At 52.1% G+C, this 17,801-nt stretch overlaps 2 non-coding genes across 2 annotated transcripts; one reads left to right on the top strand and one right to left on the bottom strand.

Moving 5' to 3' along the window:
• Positions 1 to 10,236: 10,236 nt before the first annotated feature.
• On the bottom strand, positions 10,237 to 10,308 carry TRNAQ-CUG (transfer RNA glutamine (anticodon CUG)). The gene has a single exon. It is a non-coding gene; the product is annotated as a tRNA-Gln (tRNA).
• Positions 10,309 to 15,931: 5,623 nt separating this feature from the next.
• TRNAQ-CUG (transfer RNA glutamine (anticodon CUG)) lies at positions 15,932 to 16,003 on the top strand. The gene has a single exon. It is a non-coding gene; the product is annotated as a tRNA-Gln (tRNA).
• The last annotated feature ends 1,798 nt before the right edge of the window (positions 16,004 to 17,801 follow it).

The following is a 17,801-nucleotide window of genomic DNA, read 5'->3' as shown; positions in this document are numbered from 1 at the left end:
GGCCATTTTCTCCAGATAGAATTAAATCGTAATGTCAGGAGTGGGATGTGAAACCACGTCTCTATGCAGAGACCAGAACACCCAAGGGACTGGAAGAAAAAGTCTTATAACTAGCACTTTAGACCAGTCCACCATCCTGATACTACAAAGAATATGACTTATCAATCCTAGTTTTCATTAATAGTTGATGAACTCTTTAGGGAGGTCGAGATGGCACATCTCTTTCAACTCCTAGAGACCTTCTACAGCGCAGCTGATTTTTAGACACACTCACCTGGACCTAAAGTTACATGTTTCCTGGAGAGCCATGAGTTCTGAGGTGTTAGAATCTCCCTGCTCACATTTTAAGTGAACAAAAGATGGGTGCTGGCAAGAACCTCAAAATCCTGCCCTGGGGCCCAGAGAGTTAAGCAACCAGCCTCTACCAGGATAGCATCCTATCTGGGAACAACTCACTGGTCAGTAGCTGGGGTGTGAAATTCTCATTTCTTTGTTGTGCTGTCACTGTAGTCCCCACTTTGCTATTGCTTGTCTGTATAATCTCTATCTGGTGCTGTGATTGTTTCAGCCTTCTGTATAATTAATTTGTTGGGTGTAAACCAATTAAGGCAGTGGGGTATAATTGTTTAGATAATCATGTTACAATATGTTATGATTGGTTAGTTACATTTCAGTAAAATGATTGGTTAAGGCACAGCTAAGCAGAACTCAAGTTTTACTATATAGTCTGCAGTCAATCAGGAAGTAAGGGGGGGAATGCGAATGGGAATTGGGGTAGGGGAATTGGAATTATGTTTTGCCAACAGGGGGAATAGGAACAGGGAAGGGGAACTGGGACACAGGCAAACCTGTGTGGTGTCAGAGCTGGGAAGGGGGATGCTCAGGAAGGAAACTGGAATCATTGCTTGCTGGAAGTTTACCCCAATAAACATTGAATTGTTTGCACCTTTGAGCTTCGTGCATTGCTGCTCTCTGGGACCAGGGAATGGGAGGTTGATAGGATAAACCCTCTAACAAGTACGTCATTCAGGGTGTGAAAAACCCCAGGACCAATATAATTAAGCTGACCTAAGCCATGGTTAGATAGTGCTAAATGAAAGGAAAGATCTTTCTGTCAATGCAGCTACAACAGGGATGGAAAACCTCTCCCCTCATTGTAGCAACTGTCTACTCCACAGTGCTACAGCAGTATTTTAAGTGTAGACAGCCTCAGAGTGAGACCAGACTTGGCTCCATGGATGCTCAGGCACTAAGACAACAACGACAACACACTAATGCTTCCACAATTGACAGGATTTGAACCTGCATGGGGAACCCCCCCCCCCCCAATGGATTTCTAGCCCATCACTGTAACCACTCAGCCACAACTACTTGATGTGTAGCTGCTTCACTACACAATATTTCTGTTCTCACAGAATTGTCACTTCAAATTGCTCAGACCAGCTCCCTCAGCACACTCACGGCTGTGCATTAGTGTGTGTCCATGGTGAACAGCAAGAGTTCCTGCCCATTTCCTTTCCGGTTGGAGCATGATGAGAGTGTGTTTGTGGCTAATGACATTGCTATAGATTGCTGTTCATTCCCCACACTGACAATTCAGACAGTTCCTTTCCTATTTGAATCTCTATATATCATTCCAACAGCCGGAGTCAGGATTTCTCTGGGGCACTGAAATTTTTCAGGGGGTTGATGCATGAACACAGCCTTGCATTCCATCCCTGATGTTTCCTGGACTAACAACAGCAGCAGAAAGAAAGAGCCGAGCCAATATCTCCCTGGCAAGGATGCAGATGACCATGTCCCCTCTGTCTGACCATTGCCTTTGCAGGAGAGAAGGGTTCACTGGAATGAATGCCCTGGCTCAGGGCTGGTCTACACTACGCATTTATACCGAATTTAGCAGCGTTAAACTGATTTAACCCTGCACTCGTCCACACAACGAAGCCCTTTATATTGATATAAAGGGCTGTTAAAATCGATTTCCATACTCCTCCCCAAGGAGGGGAATAGCGCTGAAATCGGTATTGCCACGTCACATTAGGGTTAGCGTCGCTGCAATTCGACGGTATTGGCCTCCGGGCGGTATCCCACAGTGCACCATTGTGACCACTCTGGAAAGCAATCTGAACTCGGATGCACTGGCCAGATAGACAGGAAAAGCCCCGGAACTTTTGAATTTCATTTCCTGTTTGCCCAGCGTGGAGCGCCGATCAGCATGGGTGGCCATGCAGTCCCAAAACCAAAAAGAGCTCCAGCATAGACCGTACGGGAGATACTGGATCTGATCGCGGTATGGGGAGACAAATCTGTTCTATCAGAGCTCCGTTCCAGAAGATGAAATGCTAAAGCATTTGAAAAAATCTCCAGGCTATGACAGACAGAGGCCACAACAGGGACTCAACACAGTGCTGTGTGACAAGCATCACGGAAAGCCAAAGAATCAAATGGACCCTCATGGAGGGAGGGAGGGGGGACTGAGGACTCAAGCTATCCCACAGTTCCTGCAGTCTCCGAAAATTATTTGCATTCTTGGCTGAGCTCCCAGTGCCTGAAGGGTCAAAAACATTGTTGCCAGTGGTTCAGGGAATATGTCATCAATTTACCCCTCCTCCCCCCCTCAAAGAAAAGGGAAAAAATTATTTCTCACCTCTTTTCAATGTCACCGTATGTCTACTGGATGCTGCTGGTAGACGGGGTGCTGCAGCGCTAAACAGCAGCATCCTCTCCCCTCCCCTCCCTGGTGACAGATTGTATGGTACATTATGACTGATAGCTGTCCTCATCATCCTCCTGTGAGTGCTCCTGGCTGGCCTCAGTGAGGTCAGCTGGGGGCACCTGGGCAAAAATGGGAATGACTCCCGGTCATTCCCTTCTTTAAGCTTTGTGTCCTGGAGATTCAGTTCTGGCAGGTGGTGCAATAGGGCTGGTAACCGTCCTCATCATAGCAGCTGGAGGCTGAGCTCCTCCCCCCCCCCCTTCATGTGTAATGGAGATTCTGGACTATCATAGCAGCAGGAGGCTGAGCTCCTCTCCCCTCCCCCCCCTTTCATGTCTAATGGAGATTCTGGACTATCATAGCAGCAGGAGGCTATGCTCCTCTCCCCCCTGACCCTTTAATGAGTAATGAAGATGTTCTGCCTGGAATATCATAGCAGCTGGAGGCTGCCTCCCCCTCATTTTATCTCACTAAAAAGTCAGTGTTTCTTATTCCTGCATTCTTTATTACTTCACCACACACATGGGGGGATAACTGCCACGGTAGCCCAGGAGGGGTGTGGGAGGAGGGAAGCAATGGGTGGGGTTGTTGCAGGGGCACCCCCTGGAATGGCATGCAGCTCATCATTTCTGCGGGATATCTGGGGCTCTGACTCAGAGCGGCTGTGCTCTCTAGTAGACTTACCCCATATTCTAGGCAGGACTGACTCTATTTTTAGACAAAACATAAAGAAGGGAATGACCTGGGAAGTCATTCCCATTTTTGTCCATGTGCCCCCGGCCGACCTCAGCGAGGCCAGCCAGGAGCACCCATGACAGTAGCAGATGGTACAATATGACTAGTAATCATCATCGCCAATTTCCAAAGCAGCAGACGGTGCAATAGGGCTGGTAACCGTCTCTTTAACCTTGCAAAGGCAAATGAATGCTGCTGTGTAGCACTGCAGTACCGCGTCTGTCAGCAGCATCCAGTACACATACGGTGACAGTGAAAAAAGGCTAAACGGGCTCCATGGTTACCGTGCTATGGCATCTGCCAGGGCAATCCAGGGAAAAAGGGAGTGAAATGATTGTCTGCCATTGCTTTCCTGGAGGAAGGAATGAGTGACGACATTTACCCAGAATTACCCGCGACACCGTTTTTGCTCCATCATGCATTGTGATCTCAACCCAGAATTCCAATGGGGGGGTAGACTGCAGGAACTATGGGATAACTATGGGATAGCTACCCACAGTGCAACGCTCTGGAAATCGACGCTAGCCTCAGTACATGGACGCACACCACCAAATTAATGTGCTTAGTGTGGCCGCATGCACTTGACTTTATACAATCTGTTTTAAAAAACCGGTTTCTGTAAAATCGGAATAATCCCTTAGTGTAGACATACCCTCAGACAAGAGACACAGGGAGGTTTTGCTGTTCACGGATCTGTGCAAAGGAAATTGTGTCTGTGTGAAATTGAGGAGGGAAATGAAATGTCCACATGGTGGCCCAGTGCCTTAAGGAATGTGGGCGATGGACTCTGGCTGAGAAACGATTTAACAGGAATTTGTATCAATGTATTGCCCTGATTAAAAGCTATGGCTGTAAGGCGCCAATGTTGTTAGCACTTGAACCTGCATGGAGACACCCAAGTGGGTGTCAAGTCCATTACCTTAACGAGGGGTAGTTGATTATTTTGTCAAGTTCCAAATTTTTTGGTCAAGGTCTAGTCAATGTCTAGATGCCAGAGAAAATAATACACTGATGATAATAGGAAGTATATAGAAATATTTTTCAGTCACTATGGGCATATCTATGATGATTGTTTCATGTTTCATTCTTTATATCTGACACCACCACCGCCTTTCCCTTTAGTCTTGTAGTTTACCAAGGGTAAAACTAAACATCTCTTCAAATACAAGGGAGTGTTTTTGTTCATTCCTGAGAGCTACACAGGGGCTTGATGTAGCTGCTTTCAATCCTGCAGCTTTCCTAGGATAAGTAACATTTCAGGGTGTCACTGAACTGAAGGAGGGAGATCATTTTTTGACAGATTACGCCTCCTCTTAAAGGTGTTTGTCTGGCTGGCAGCCCTGGTTCCCAGGTCTCTCCTGAGGGAAGAGAGTTTCTGTGCAAAATACCAAAACTTTTAACAGAGAGGAGAGAAAGGCGATGGTCACATGATTGGGCCAGTATGTACCACAACATGGTTCTTTTATGTGGGATGACTCTGAACATTGACTGATCTCCACTCCCTTGGATTTGAAGAGATGTTTAGTTTTGCACTTGGGAACCTGTAAGGCTGAAGCAATTTTATGGATGGTGACACTACGATTGAAGGGTTATTTAATGTTGTAGAAATTGTTAAAAACACTTAGCTTCAACTTAAGCTGCCTGTTATTAAAGTCTGGTTTCCCCACGTCAGTTCCATAAGCTCTGCTAGAAAGGCCCTGGGTTCTCTCCTGCCTTGGTGAGAACTAAAGGGAATCGTCCCCTGCTGCCCTTGGCTCCAGGTTGATTTTTCTGGGGAGGGGACGTGGAATTGATTTGTTCACTGTTGAGAAGGGAACTGGGCCAGTTCTCAGGGAGCGAGAACTCCCAGCACCTTCCCAGCCCAACCCAGGATGCTGCCCTGTCCCAGTCTCTGTTCCCCTGGGAGCCCTGCTTGTTTGACTCTAGAGCAGGCCGGGAGCAGCAGCTGAGTCAGAGGACAGCCTGGGCTCGGCAGATGCTAGGAGCAGAGCTCCATAGGCCTCTACTGGCTCCCTTCTCAGCAGCAAACAATCAGTCCCCACCCGCACCCTGGGACAGCAGCCTGGAGCCAAGGGCAGTGCCCAGTGGGGGTTTCTCTTTTTGCTCTTCCTGGGGTGAGCAGGGATCTGGGCGTGTTTCTAGCAGGGAAGTTGGAACTGAATTGGGGAACCAGCTTTTAATAACAGGCAGCTCAAATTATGACTACTTTTGTTACAATTTTATTTATAATGTAAACTAATTCAAAAGTAAATGAGCAGGAATGATTGGAACTCTTTTCTCCCTGCCATACAAAGAAACGGCTTTTTGGCTTTTCAAGATACAGGAGTCAGGTTCATTCAGTGTGCAGAATCAATGTGCACAGAAGCCTGTTGTGTTTCATTTCTTAGGTTCCGCTGCCATCGTGTGGCCATTTCCTTCCCCTCCTTTCTGTCCAAAGCACAGAGCCCAGTTCCTCCAGGGAGAGAAGGACATCTTTCTTCTTTCCTTCCTCAACAGCCCCCTTCCTTGGAGAGCCCTTTGCTGGGGTCTAGGTGGGGAACAGCTGTTTCTGAGGATTAATTTCACACCATATTTGGGGTTGATATATAGATTTTACAGCCCAACTAGATCACTAGGTACCTCTGCTCTGACCTGAGTCATAACAGAGTGCAGAGAATTTTACCCAGTGACTCCTAAACCCACTCCAAGGTCTTCTGGCTGAACGAGGTGGGTTCATTCAGAAAGTCATCATGTTTGGATGTAAAGGTGTGAAATGATGGGGAAATTGGCCCCTCTTTCAAGTTTCAGTGTTGTAACTTCTACATTTAGGCCGGGGTGAACAACCTGAGCCAATATAACTGCCAAACGTGCATCTTTGTATGCAACTATTGTGTCAATTGTGAACCTTCCCATCATTATCATTATCCCTTTGAAATAATGATGGTGATGAACACTTGGCTGTATATCCCAGTGTGCCCTGGATGTCTACTGGTTGCATTAGCCAATCCAACCATTCGGCACTTGCAGATGGGCAGCTCTGTATTGTGCCTGAGACTTGTACAGCTATGAAAGGCTGGTAGATGCCGATATTTTCCCCTCTTTTTAACCAGCACTAATACCAGGTGTCATAAACAGATAGTTAAGGGTTAATGTCTCTTTTACCTGTAAAGGGTTAAGAAGCTCAGTAAACCTGGCTGACACCTGACCAGAGGACCAATCGAGGGACGAGATACTTTCAAATCTCGGTGGAGGGAAGTCTTTCTTTGTGCTTTTTGTTTTGGGGGTTGTTCGCTCTTGGGAAAAAGAGGGACCAGACGTAAAACTAGACTCACCAAATCTATCTGAATCAGTCTTCCATGTTTCAAAATTGTAAGTATAGCCAGGCAAGGCGGATTAGTCTTATGTTTGTTTTCTTTCAAGTTGTGAATGTTTTTTCCTTTTGCTGGAAGGATTTTTACCTCTCTTTGCTGTAACTTTGAATCTCAGGCTAAGGTGGAGGGAGGGAAGTCCTTCTAGGCTATATGAATCTGAATACCCTGTAAAACATTTTCTATCCTGATTTTAGAGAGAGAATTTTTACTTTTTTCTTTCTTAATTAAAAGCTTTCTTTTTTAAGAACCTGAATGATTTTTTTCCTTGTTTTAAGACCCAAGGGGATTGGGTCTGAACTCACCAGGGATTGGTGGGGGGAAAGGAGGGAGAAGGTTAATTTCTCTTTGTTTTAAGATCCAAGAAGTTTGGATCAGTGAAGCTTCCCAAGACAACCCAGGGAGGGGAAAGTCTGGCGGGGGGGAAAGGAGGGGGAATGGTTTATTTCTCCTTGTTTTAAGACCCAAGGGGTTTGGGTCTTGGGTTCCCCAGGGAAGGTTTTGGGGGAACAGGAAGTGTGCCAAACACTATATTTTGGCTGGTGGCAGCGTACCAAATTTAAGCTGGTAATTAAGCTTAAAAGTGATCATGCAGGTCTCCATTTTTTGAAAGCTAAAGTTCAAAGTGGGGGAAAAAACCTTGACACCAGGCTAGGCCAGGACTGGGAAGAGAGAGAGAACAGAAGGTTTCCCATATTGTTTCCTGCTCTCTTTTTCTTCACTAGTTTCCCATCTAACTCCCCCTTCTCCTTGCTGGTCTGAGTGGCACGGTAAGGGGGCTGGGGGGGTTGGAGAAGCGGTATGGGGTTCCCGGGGGGCTGTCAAGGGACAGGGATCGGGGGGGGGGGCTGGATGGGTCAGAGGTGGGGGGGCAGTCAGTGGACAGGCAGCGGTTGGATAGTCATGTGAGTCCCAGGGGTTTGTCAGGGGACAGGTAGGGGGTGGGGTCCTGGGGGGGAAGTTAGGGGGGTCTCAGGAGGGGGCAGTTGGGGACAAGGAGAAGGGAGGCTTAGAAAGGGGCTGAGGTTCCAAGGGGCAGTTAGGGGCAGGGGCCTCAGGAGGGGGCAATCAGGGGACAAGGACCAGTGGTGCTTAGATAGGGGGTGGGGTCCTGGGGGGCAGTTAGGGGCAAGGGTCCCAGGAGGGGGTGATCAGGGGAAAAGGAGCCGGGGGATTGGATGGGTTGGGGTTTCTGGGGGGGGCAGTCGGAGGGAGTGGATGGTGGCAGGGTGGGGCTTCCCTCCCCCTGGGGTGTCCTGTTTTTTGAATGTTAAAATATGGTCTTCCTCCATTCACAGTGCAACTCTCCACTCACAGCACGCTGCCGCATGAGGTCCCCCTCCTTCTTTTCCAGTTGGTAGTGGCCAAGGGAATGCTGGGAAATGTAGTTCTTTCCCTGCTCCAGGGCTTGCTCTATAGGCAAGGAGTTAACGAAGAAACTACAGCTCCCAGAGCCCCCTATTGGTTCTCAGCTCCCATGCTGCCCCTGCAAATGGGCTGCCCCAAGCAGGTGCTTTGCTGGTGCCTAGAGCCGCCCTAGGGGGTGACGCTCCGGCTCCCCAGCGGCAGGGCAGCCTGAACTGCAGTCCAGCCTGTGCACCTCAGGCTGCCGTGAGCGCCATCTTGTGACTGAAGCCGGAATTGCAGGGTCAGTTCCAGCGCAGCCTGAAAGCCTCAGCTGACAGGGACCATCTTGGTTCAGGGCTGGCTCCTGGCTTTTTGTGCGCCCCCCCTCTCCAAAAAAACGGGGGGCAGGGGCTGGAGTGCCACCGCCAAGCACATGCTTGGAGCACTGGTGCCTGATCTCAGCCCTGGAAATGGAACCCAGGAGTCCTGGCTCCCAGCCTCCCTTCCTCTAACCACTAGACCCCACTCCCCCCCTTTTTGGCGAGCCAGGATTCCTGGGTTCTAGCCCCATCTCTGGGAGCAGAGTGGGGTCTAGTGGTTAGAGCAGGAGGAGCCAAGACTCCTGGGATCTACTCTCAGTGCTGCTGCGTGACCCTGGACCTCTGTTTCTCCTCCCACTTTTTGGATATGGAGCCTGTAAACTCTCTGGGGCATGGCCTATCTCTCGCTGTGTCTGGGCAGCACCTGGCCCAACAGGGCCCTGATCTCAGCTGGGGCAGGGACTGTCTCTGTGTCTGTGCAGCCCCTGGCACAACAGGGGTTTGAGTCTGCCCCGCTCTCTGTAGGTGCTGCTGTTGTACAGAGAAATAGTCATGATACTAAAAGGCGTGCCAGTGCATGAGTGCACCACCATTGCCATGCAAGGGGAAAGCCGGTACAAACTACTGGGGCCCGGCGGTCCAGAAGAGGGCCCAGGACCTGGTTTCCATGGCTTCATTGCCCTGTTTAGCCGGTCCACCTTGCTGGGGGGCCTGAAAAAAATTTTCACCGGGGCCTGAACCCACTTTCAGTGGCCCTGTGGGTATGGGGGGGCCTTGCCCCCCTCCACAGAGCATGGGGGTGCCAATAGGCACCTATGCATGGTCCCCCCAAGCAGGGCCAGGATGGAAATAGGGGGCCTGTGCCCCCAACATGGAGAATCTGGGGTGCAACCTTGCTTAACGGGTCAGTCTGTCCTTTCTCTGACTCTCCCATTCCACCTTCAACTAGCGCTTGTGTTTCATTCGTTCTTTTTCATTCCTTTCCTTCTCTAGCTTGTATGTTCTTGCTTTCTTTTTCCCCCTCTACCTTTCATGCTCTTCCTTTCTTTCCTTCTTTTTCTATTTTTCTCTCTCCCTTTATTTCTTTCTCTGCCTTTCACGTTCTTTTCGCTCTTGCTCTCTCACTGGTTATTTTTTTCACTCGCTCTTTTTCCTCGCTCCCTTCCAGGCCAAGCAGGTTCTCCTCACACACACATTTTGACAGGTTTTCCTGCTGATCACTGAGTGTATTAAGCACGTCGTCAGTGGGTGTTTGGCATGCCAGGAAGCAGGCTGACCGGGTGTCTTTGTGGCTGTCTGCTGGCCACGCATAGGCATGGTCCTCCTCTTCTCTTGCCCCTCCCTCAGTTGCTCTCTAGCTTTTAAACCTTCCCTTGGAGCTGTCAGCACCAGCCGCCTCTGCTCTAGATGCCCAGAGCAGGAAAGGTGCATTGGGCTCCAGCCTGGGACTCTTCCTCCCTCCTGCCTAGCCCTGACTATCAAGCCTGGCCCTGGCCCTCCTTCCTTCAAGTGCCATGTGGACAAGAGGCAACATGTGGCTGCAAGCAAAATGGCCAAACTTGTGGGCATCAGGCAAAGCTGCAAGAATCCCAAGCATCTGGTCAGACCACAGGAATCAGCAACCAGAGTAGTAAGTTCTAGAGCCCCAACCCATTATGGCCATCACAACCAGACCCTACTGGGCAAGTCACCCAGCAGGAGGAGAAAGATTTGCTTTTGTACAGCTGCAGACAGGGAACTTGAGCACTGTGAGCTCTAAAGGTTTGCCACAAGGTCCCACTGAGATTTGAACTCAGATTGCAGGATTCAGAGTCCTGAGTGCTGCCTATTACACCATGGGACCAGCTTGGGCTGTTGTCTCTGCACATTGGTGACCCTCATGGGGCTGGCTCGTGTAAGGGACTGTTGGCCCCTTACTAAAGCTCAGTGGGTTTTTGGTTGGCTAGTTCCCAGTACCAATAGAAGGGGGAAGGATCAATAGGAAATCAGGACTCTAAGACTGACAGTCCCCAGGAGCAATGGGGAGAGGCCAAAGCTCCAAAGTTAGCCCGACTGACAGGCCAGGCAGTGTAATGAGGGAGTCACCAGGGCAGGGGATCCCATCATCTGTGTGAGCTGGAACTACTGGGGCCAGAGTGGGACCCAGCTAAGGAGAAAGCAGGAGCCCGAGAAGAGGCGGGGAGAAGAGCTGCGCCAGCCAGGGAGAACCAGAGAAGATCCATGCTAGGAACTGAGCTGGAGCAGCATGAGCCACAGAAGCTGCCCAGGGAGCAGATCTGTGCTGGGAGAAGAGCTGCAGCAAGCAGAGCCAGAGAGACCAGAGGAGCAGCCCAGGGAGATGGAGGCAGAGCCGCAGCAGCACTGGGGCTGGAGGTGGGTGCAGTGAGCAGCTTGGGAGAGTGAGAGGGACCCTGGGCAGAAGGCCCAGCACAAGGAGATGCCACCAATCGAGAGGCCTTGCAGGCCAGACCTTCGGGGGTGGGGGGATCATATCCCCTACATGGGGGCTGACACTGGGAACAAGGGTCCTGTCACCTAGAGCATGTGGCCACCACCAGAGCAAGTGTCCAGCCCGTCGTGTCCCTGCAGCACAGCCAGGGCCTGGGAAGGAGGCCTGGGACATGTGAAGGAGAGACTGTGACCTGCCCTGACACTCCAGAGACGCTGGTTGTGATCTCCCTGTAGCCCTTTTCAAGTGAGCACGACAAGATTCCTGGGCCCAGCCTTGTTGGGGTTACGAGGACTCTGCCACACATGAGAGTAGAAAGAGCGTCCTTGGGGTCAGGCAGGCCTCTGGGTAAGGGGGTGGGGACTTAGATCCTTTCTCTGGCCAATTGCACCAGGGTCATGTATAAACCAGGGAAGTTCCCCACAATAGCCGGACCTGAACCCCCTGTACACTTGCCCTCTGTACTCATTGCTTCTCTGTCTCTCTTCCCTTCATCTCTGCTGCTCTCCCTCTGAGCTTTCTCAGCACCTGGCCCCACAGCATTTCCTGCCAGCCAGAGACTGCATGTTCCAGGCCTGTTCCTGTGGATGTGGCCTCTCTCCTGATTTCTCAGGAAAGGAAGCTTTCCAGGAAATGGCATTGGCTTCTGGGAATCAGCATGTGGCTGGTGGACAGCACCAGGAATCATTTGGCTCCTGGCACATAAGGCCACTGAAAAGCTGAGTTTTTAGACAGGGGCTTGAACCCTGGATCTTAAGATTAAAAGCCTGATGTTTTACCAGCTGAGCTAGTTGAGACCATTTTCCCCATTCACTACAAGAGCAAGCAAGTAGGCAAAGAGAGGCAAAAAAAGTCCCAGGAACCCCTCCTCTTTTTCTGCACATCCGCTGCCTGTCAGCAGGATTCCTCCTCCTCCTTCCTTCTGTGCTCAGTGTGACTAAATCGCCACACCTAGACAGCTGGTCCATCCGCTGCACCCCAATCCCCCCATGCCTGAGCCACCCTGCCAAAGCCCTGCACCTGGCTCCATAGAATTAAGTCTCATGTGTTGCTGGGAACTCGACTTCTTGTGCCCACAGAGTCTCGGCCCCCCTCAGTAGATGACCTGAGAAACACAATGTCCGACTTTTCCAAAGAAGTGCTTGGAGTTGTTTTTTTGTGTGTTACCATGTGGCCTAATGGATAAGGTGTCTGAGTGTGGATCAGAAGATTGAGGGTTTGAGTTCCTTGGTGGTTGTGTTTCTGCAGTTTTATCTTTGTGCTGAACGTCCTGCTCCCTTCAGGGCTGGAACCTCTTCTTGGCTGCTCAGGCCAATGCTCTAGCTTCAGCTAGAGCCCCGGGAAGGAGTTGGGGGGTGGGCATCACAAAGGCTTGGACATGAGATCCAGGTGCTTCCAATCTAGCCTTTGCCCTTCCTGATTTGCCAAAGAAAATGGGCGGCTCCCCGGGCTAGCATGTGCGCCTGTCCCTGTGCTGGAGGGTACTTGCTACATAGCGTCTTCGGAGCCTGGGTGTTTCTCTGCTTCTCGCCAGCTGGGGAAAAGCCTCATGGGGTAAAATCTCCTGCCCCACTGCAAAAGTGAGCACCTTGAGTGGGACCAGTCAGAGGCCCCACCATGGGGGCTGGCCCTGCTTTCCTACCAACTTGTGATGTTATCCACAGAGCATCAGCAGCTGCCCCGCATGCTGGTGACCTTCAGTGGGTGTTTGGCATGGCAGGGAGCAGCCTGGCTGGGTGATTTTGTGCCTGTCTGAAGGCCACACCTAGGCATGGTCATGCTCTCCTTTAGCCCTGACCTCAGTTGCTCTGTGGCTTTTAAGCCTGCCCTTGGAGCTGTCAGCACCCGCTGCTTCTGCTCTAGGTGCCCAGAGGAGGAGAGGTGTGTTGGGTCACTTTTACAGATGCCCCTTCCCTGCACAGAGGAGCTTCCATCCCCAGTCCCTGCCTCTCACTGCCCAACAGCCCTCTGGCACCATTCCTGAGGGCTGCCCTGCCTCACTTTCTTCCTACCATGTTGGGAAAGACAGTTCTCATTATTAAAGGTTAGGTGGGTCAACTAGGGGCAGAAGACTGTTTTTTGTTTTCTTACTGCAGAGCCCAAGCTCAGGAACTCACCTTGGGTGCAGGGACTGCTGTGCTCCCAGAAAACAAGTCACCCCTGCACAAAGAGGGATGACAGAGCCTGCCAAAGCCCAGGATTGAACCAGGGACCCTTAGATCTTTCATCTCATGCTTTCCCAACTGAGCTACTTTGGCACCTGTATAATAGTGTTTTGGCCTGTTGCTTCTCTGTCTGGGATGTTTTTGTCAGCAGTTGCAGACAAAAAGGACAGGAAAACAAACGGCTGCTCCACACCCCCACCGGAGGAACCCAGCACCATTAGCTGTGGTGAGTAAGAAGTGTCTGTTTGCTGACAGGGCCTGTCCCCCAGGAGCTGGAACAGCAGCTGCCGCCTCCCCCTCGGCTCCAGGCTGTGGGAAATGCTCATTGCCTGGCTGCATGGGCGGATGCTGCTCCGTGCTCTGGAGAGCGTCTGTATTGGTCTGTCAACCCCTCATCTTCACTGAGCCAGTCTGGTAAGGTCTCAAGTGCCCCCTCCAGCCTGGCAGCTGAGAGTCTGTGCAGACATCAACCCCCTGCCAGCCCCAGAGCCAGCAGAAGCGCCAGCCCCCCCAGCACCACAGGGGCACTCAATGAACTCACTGTGGGTAAATGGCTCCTTGGTGTCCAGCTGCTAGAGTGAGTGCCAGGAGAGAGCAGTGTCTGGCTCACCGTGGGGGAGAGAAGAGACCTGATGAGTGCGGATCTCTTTAACCTCCCCCACAATCCTGGTCAGTTTTATTGTCACTGTAATAGTCAGTGCTTCCCTACAGGGCCGGCCCTAGAGGGGACTGGGACAAATCCCTCGCTTTCCTCCTCAGGCCCTGTCCCCACTCCACCCCTTCCCCCAAGTCCCCACCCCGTCCCGTCCCATCTCTTCCCTTCCTGCACTTTCCTGCCCCATTCCTCTCCCACCCCCACCTCTTCCCATCCCTTCTCCTCCCCCTCCCCACCCAGCGCCTCCTGCACCCCACTGAACAGCTGATCACTGGCAAGTGGGAGGCACTGAAAGGGAAGAGGAGGAGCTTGTCAACAAGGCCTGTAGTGTGTGTGTGGGTGGGGGGAGGTGGCTGTCAGTGGGTGCTGAGCACCTATTTTTTCTCTGTTGGTTCTGCAGCCCCGTAGCTCCCATGGAGCCACTGACTTGGCTTCTCTCACACTCTAGAGAGAGGAGCAGAACCAGGGCTACGGGCTGATCTATGGGGCACCAGGTGAGTGGCAGAGGCATCAGGTGCTGAGAGTTTGCCTGACCCCTCAGGGACACAGTGAGAGGTGGTGTTCCAGGGATCTCTATGAAAGGAGCAGAACAGGATTTAGTTGGGGTGGGGAGAGAATTGAGAGTGTCTCAGGGGGTTGTACAGAGGTGTTGCCCGGGTGAGAGATTGGCTAAAACACAGGCCATGCTGTGAGCAGGATTTGCACCTGCACAGGAGAACCCTATTGGATTTCAACTCCCACATCTTAACCACTCGGCCATCACAGCTGGGAGTGAAAAAAAATGCCCCAATGCCAGAGAAACTGGTAAAGAATTACAATGACCAGGTGTGAAGTCATCTGAACTACAGAATTCCCACTGCAAACCTGGCTCCCAAAGCACTGGGGGGGGATTTGGGGTTTGTTCTCTTTGCTTAGCCATGTGCAGTCGCACAGAGAGCGAGTTTAAAAGTCTCCCCTCCCACAGAGCGGGAATGGGAAATGATTCTCAACTTGAAGCCTGATGTAGGGTGACCAGACGTCCCGATTTTATCGGGACTGTCCCTATATTTGCTTGTTTGTCCCACGTCCCGACCGATCGGGACCCTGGACAAACAGATAACTTTGTCCTCTTCTCCAGCACACAGGAATAGTCTGGAGGGATACTTGCCCCCACCAACTCCGCCCCCTCATTCCCCCATTGGATCCCTCCCCAAATCCCAGCCCTGGCCCTTCCTCTTCCCCAAGTACGCAGCACTCTTCCTCCCTCCCAGGTTTGCACACAGGCCATGGCCATGGCCGGGAGCACAGTGCGGAAGCTTCTCTAGCCCTGCAACCTGCGGGGCAGCGCAGTGGGGCTGGGGGCAGCACGGAGCAGGCAGGGCCCAGGTGGGCAGGGGGCAGAGACACACGTGGAGCTGAAACGCTCCTGCCAGGAGCTGCCTGATTCACCCCTTGCCCGGGAGCTGCAGGAGGGGCCCGGATCATGGCTCGGCTGCAGAGCTCGGAGCCCAGGCTGGGCCCAGGAGTGAGGGGATGGGGGAGCTGGGGGTGTAGTGGCGGTTGGAGCCTAGAGTTGGTTGGAGATGGGGCTGTGCCACTGCCGCTTGGTGGCGGGGGGGGCCCCCAGCTTTTATTTTTGCTCCGCCCCCCGCTTCCCAATATTTCATCTTTGACATCTGGTCACCCTAGCCTGATGTGAATGAGGATGTCTGGACCAAGGGGCCAGGAACTGGCCTTTGCTAGAGAAACTACTGTCAAGTTTTAGCCACTTAGGACAAGTCAGCAAATAAGAACAACCTCAGGTATCAGTAACTGCTACAGGTTGCAAATTCCTACATGCAGCAGTTTCTGGCACTACACCTGCACAGCTCTGCTCCCAGGCTCTTCTCGGGCTCCTGCTCTCTCCTTAGCTCTGCCCCACTCTCACCCAGTCAGTTCCAGCTCACATGGAGGATGGGACCCCCTGGCCTGGTGACTCTCTCATTACACTGCCTGGCCTGTCAGTGCAGCTAACTTGGAGCTTTGGCCTCTCCCCATTGTCCCTGGGGACTGTCAGTCTCAGGGTCCCATTGATCCTTCCCCCTTCTATTGGTGCTGGGAACTAGCCAACCAACCCCCCCACACACACACACACTAAGTTTTAGTAAAGGGCCAAGAGCCCCCTTACACAAGCCAGCCCCATGAGGGTCACCGATGTGCAGAGAAGGCAGCACAAGCTGGTCCCATGGTGTAATGGGCAGCACTCAGGACTCTGAATCCTGTAATCTGAGTTCAAATCTCAGTGGGACCTTGTGTTGGCTTGTGGTCATAGGCGGCAGGTTATATACATTTGTGCTGCTCGGGCTCCACGAATATTCAGGGTTGGGGGCCCTGCTCCAGCAATACTGGAAATGGGTCTTTGCCCCTGCCTGCCACACTGGGTCCCTGCATGTCCCCCCTGCCACACTGCGTCCCTGCCTGACAAAAAGCAGCATGTGCCTGTCCCCTGCCTGCTCCTGCTGCTGGAGTAGAGGGATTCTGGGCAGAACTGCTGTCTGCTTCCCCCGGGGTCCTAGTGCCTGCCCGCCAGTAATGGCAAGGCAGGCTGCTCTGAGCCTCTGCACCCTGATCTTCTGTCCCAGTCCTGAGCCCCCCTCCTGCATCATGAATCCCTCAGCTCTGCACTCCCTCCCAGAGTCTGCACCTCTCACCTTGTCCTACAACCCCACCCCTTGCGGGAGCCTGCACCCTGCACCCCTCCTGCACCCTAATCCCCAGCCCAGGATCTGCCCCCCAGACCTCCTCCCCAACCCCCCTCCCAGAGCCTTAGGCAGGTGGGGGTGGAGTTTGGGGGGTGGAGTTGGGGGCGGGTTCTGGACACCACCAAAATTTCTACAAACTTGCCACCCATGCTTGTGGTAAAGCCCCAGAGCTCAACTTCCCTGTCTCAAGCTGTGTAAGAGTGAATCTTTCCCCTCCTGCTGAGTGATTCACACCTCCTAGAGCCAGGTCTTTGGCTGGGATGGCCACAATGGGTTAGGACTCTAGAACTTGCTACCCTGATAGCTGCGATTCTTGCTGCTGCACCTAATGTTCACAAGCTTGTCCTTTGTGCTTCCTACCACACTTTTCCTCTGGCCCACATGGCACTTGAAGAAAGGAGTGCCAGGGCTGGGATTAATAGTCAGGTCTTGGCAGGAGGGAGGAAGAGTCCCAGGCTGGAGCCCCACACACCTTCCCTCCTCCGGGCACCTAGAGCAGAGGCAGCCCAGCTCTGTCCACTGCATACATCGGCAGAGTAGGTGAGTTCATGTAAATACAGTCTGGTCCCAAAGCCTCCTCCCAACCCTGGTCATCAGTAGCTGCCAGGGGAGAGCTCATTCACACCTCACTTACAAATCATCATTTGAAATTCTAAGGTTGGCCAACACTGCCGAAGCCAATGCACCAACATTGTCAGCAAACACAACAGCTGGGTGAGGAAACCCGGTTTTGTCCAGACTTTCCAAAACTATTTTACTTTCTCAGGTACAAGTAGTTTTCATACGTTGTATCTGCTTTTAAAGTGTGTGTTAATGTTTCAATTTCCATTCAAATTTGCAACCAATGACAACATTGGCAGCACTGCATGTAACTACCTGACCACTGAGGGAGGGGGTGTTGGGGAAATTCGGGGAAGGGGGTGCACAGCCGCCTGGCTGGGGAGCGTATAGGGAATGCCCAGTTTCACTGAATTGAGTCTCCTACTGCAGCACCTCAGTAGGTTACAACAGAGAGGAGCTGCAGTGTCTAGGCAGTGGGATGCCTGTGCCTTTAAGAGCCCAGCCCTGGGAAGCCCATGCTGAGAGGTGCTGCCTGTGGGAGAGGAAATAGAAAAGCCCCCCTGCTCCCCCCACCCATGTTTGCAAACACTGGAGTGTCAGCCCACTGGGATAATTGTTACCCCTCTGCTCCTGCCTGTGCTGGAGTTTAACCCTCTGGCAGCGCCTCCCTCTGGGCTTAACTCCGGCTCCTTCCCCCCTCCCTGACTTTGCCCTTCAGCCCCTTTCCTAACTCTGCCTCCAGCTGCTTGACCCCCAGACCAGTCAATTTTCACCCCCTGCCCAGAC

Source organism: Gopherus flavomarginatus (assembly GCF_025201925.1).
Source record: "Gopherus flavomarginatus isolate rGopFla2 chromosome 13 unlocalized genomic scaffold, rGopFla2.mat.asm SUPER_13_unloc_1, whole genome shotgun sequence".
Classification (NCBI taxonomy): Eukaryota; Metazoa; Chordata; order Testudines; family Testudinidae; genus Gopherus; species Gopherus flavomarginatus.
Note: the sequence above shows the minus strand (reverse complement) of the source record. Positions and strands in the feature narration are given on the sequence as shown.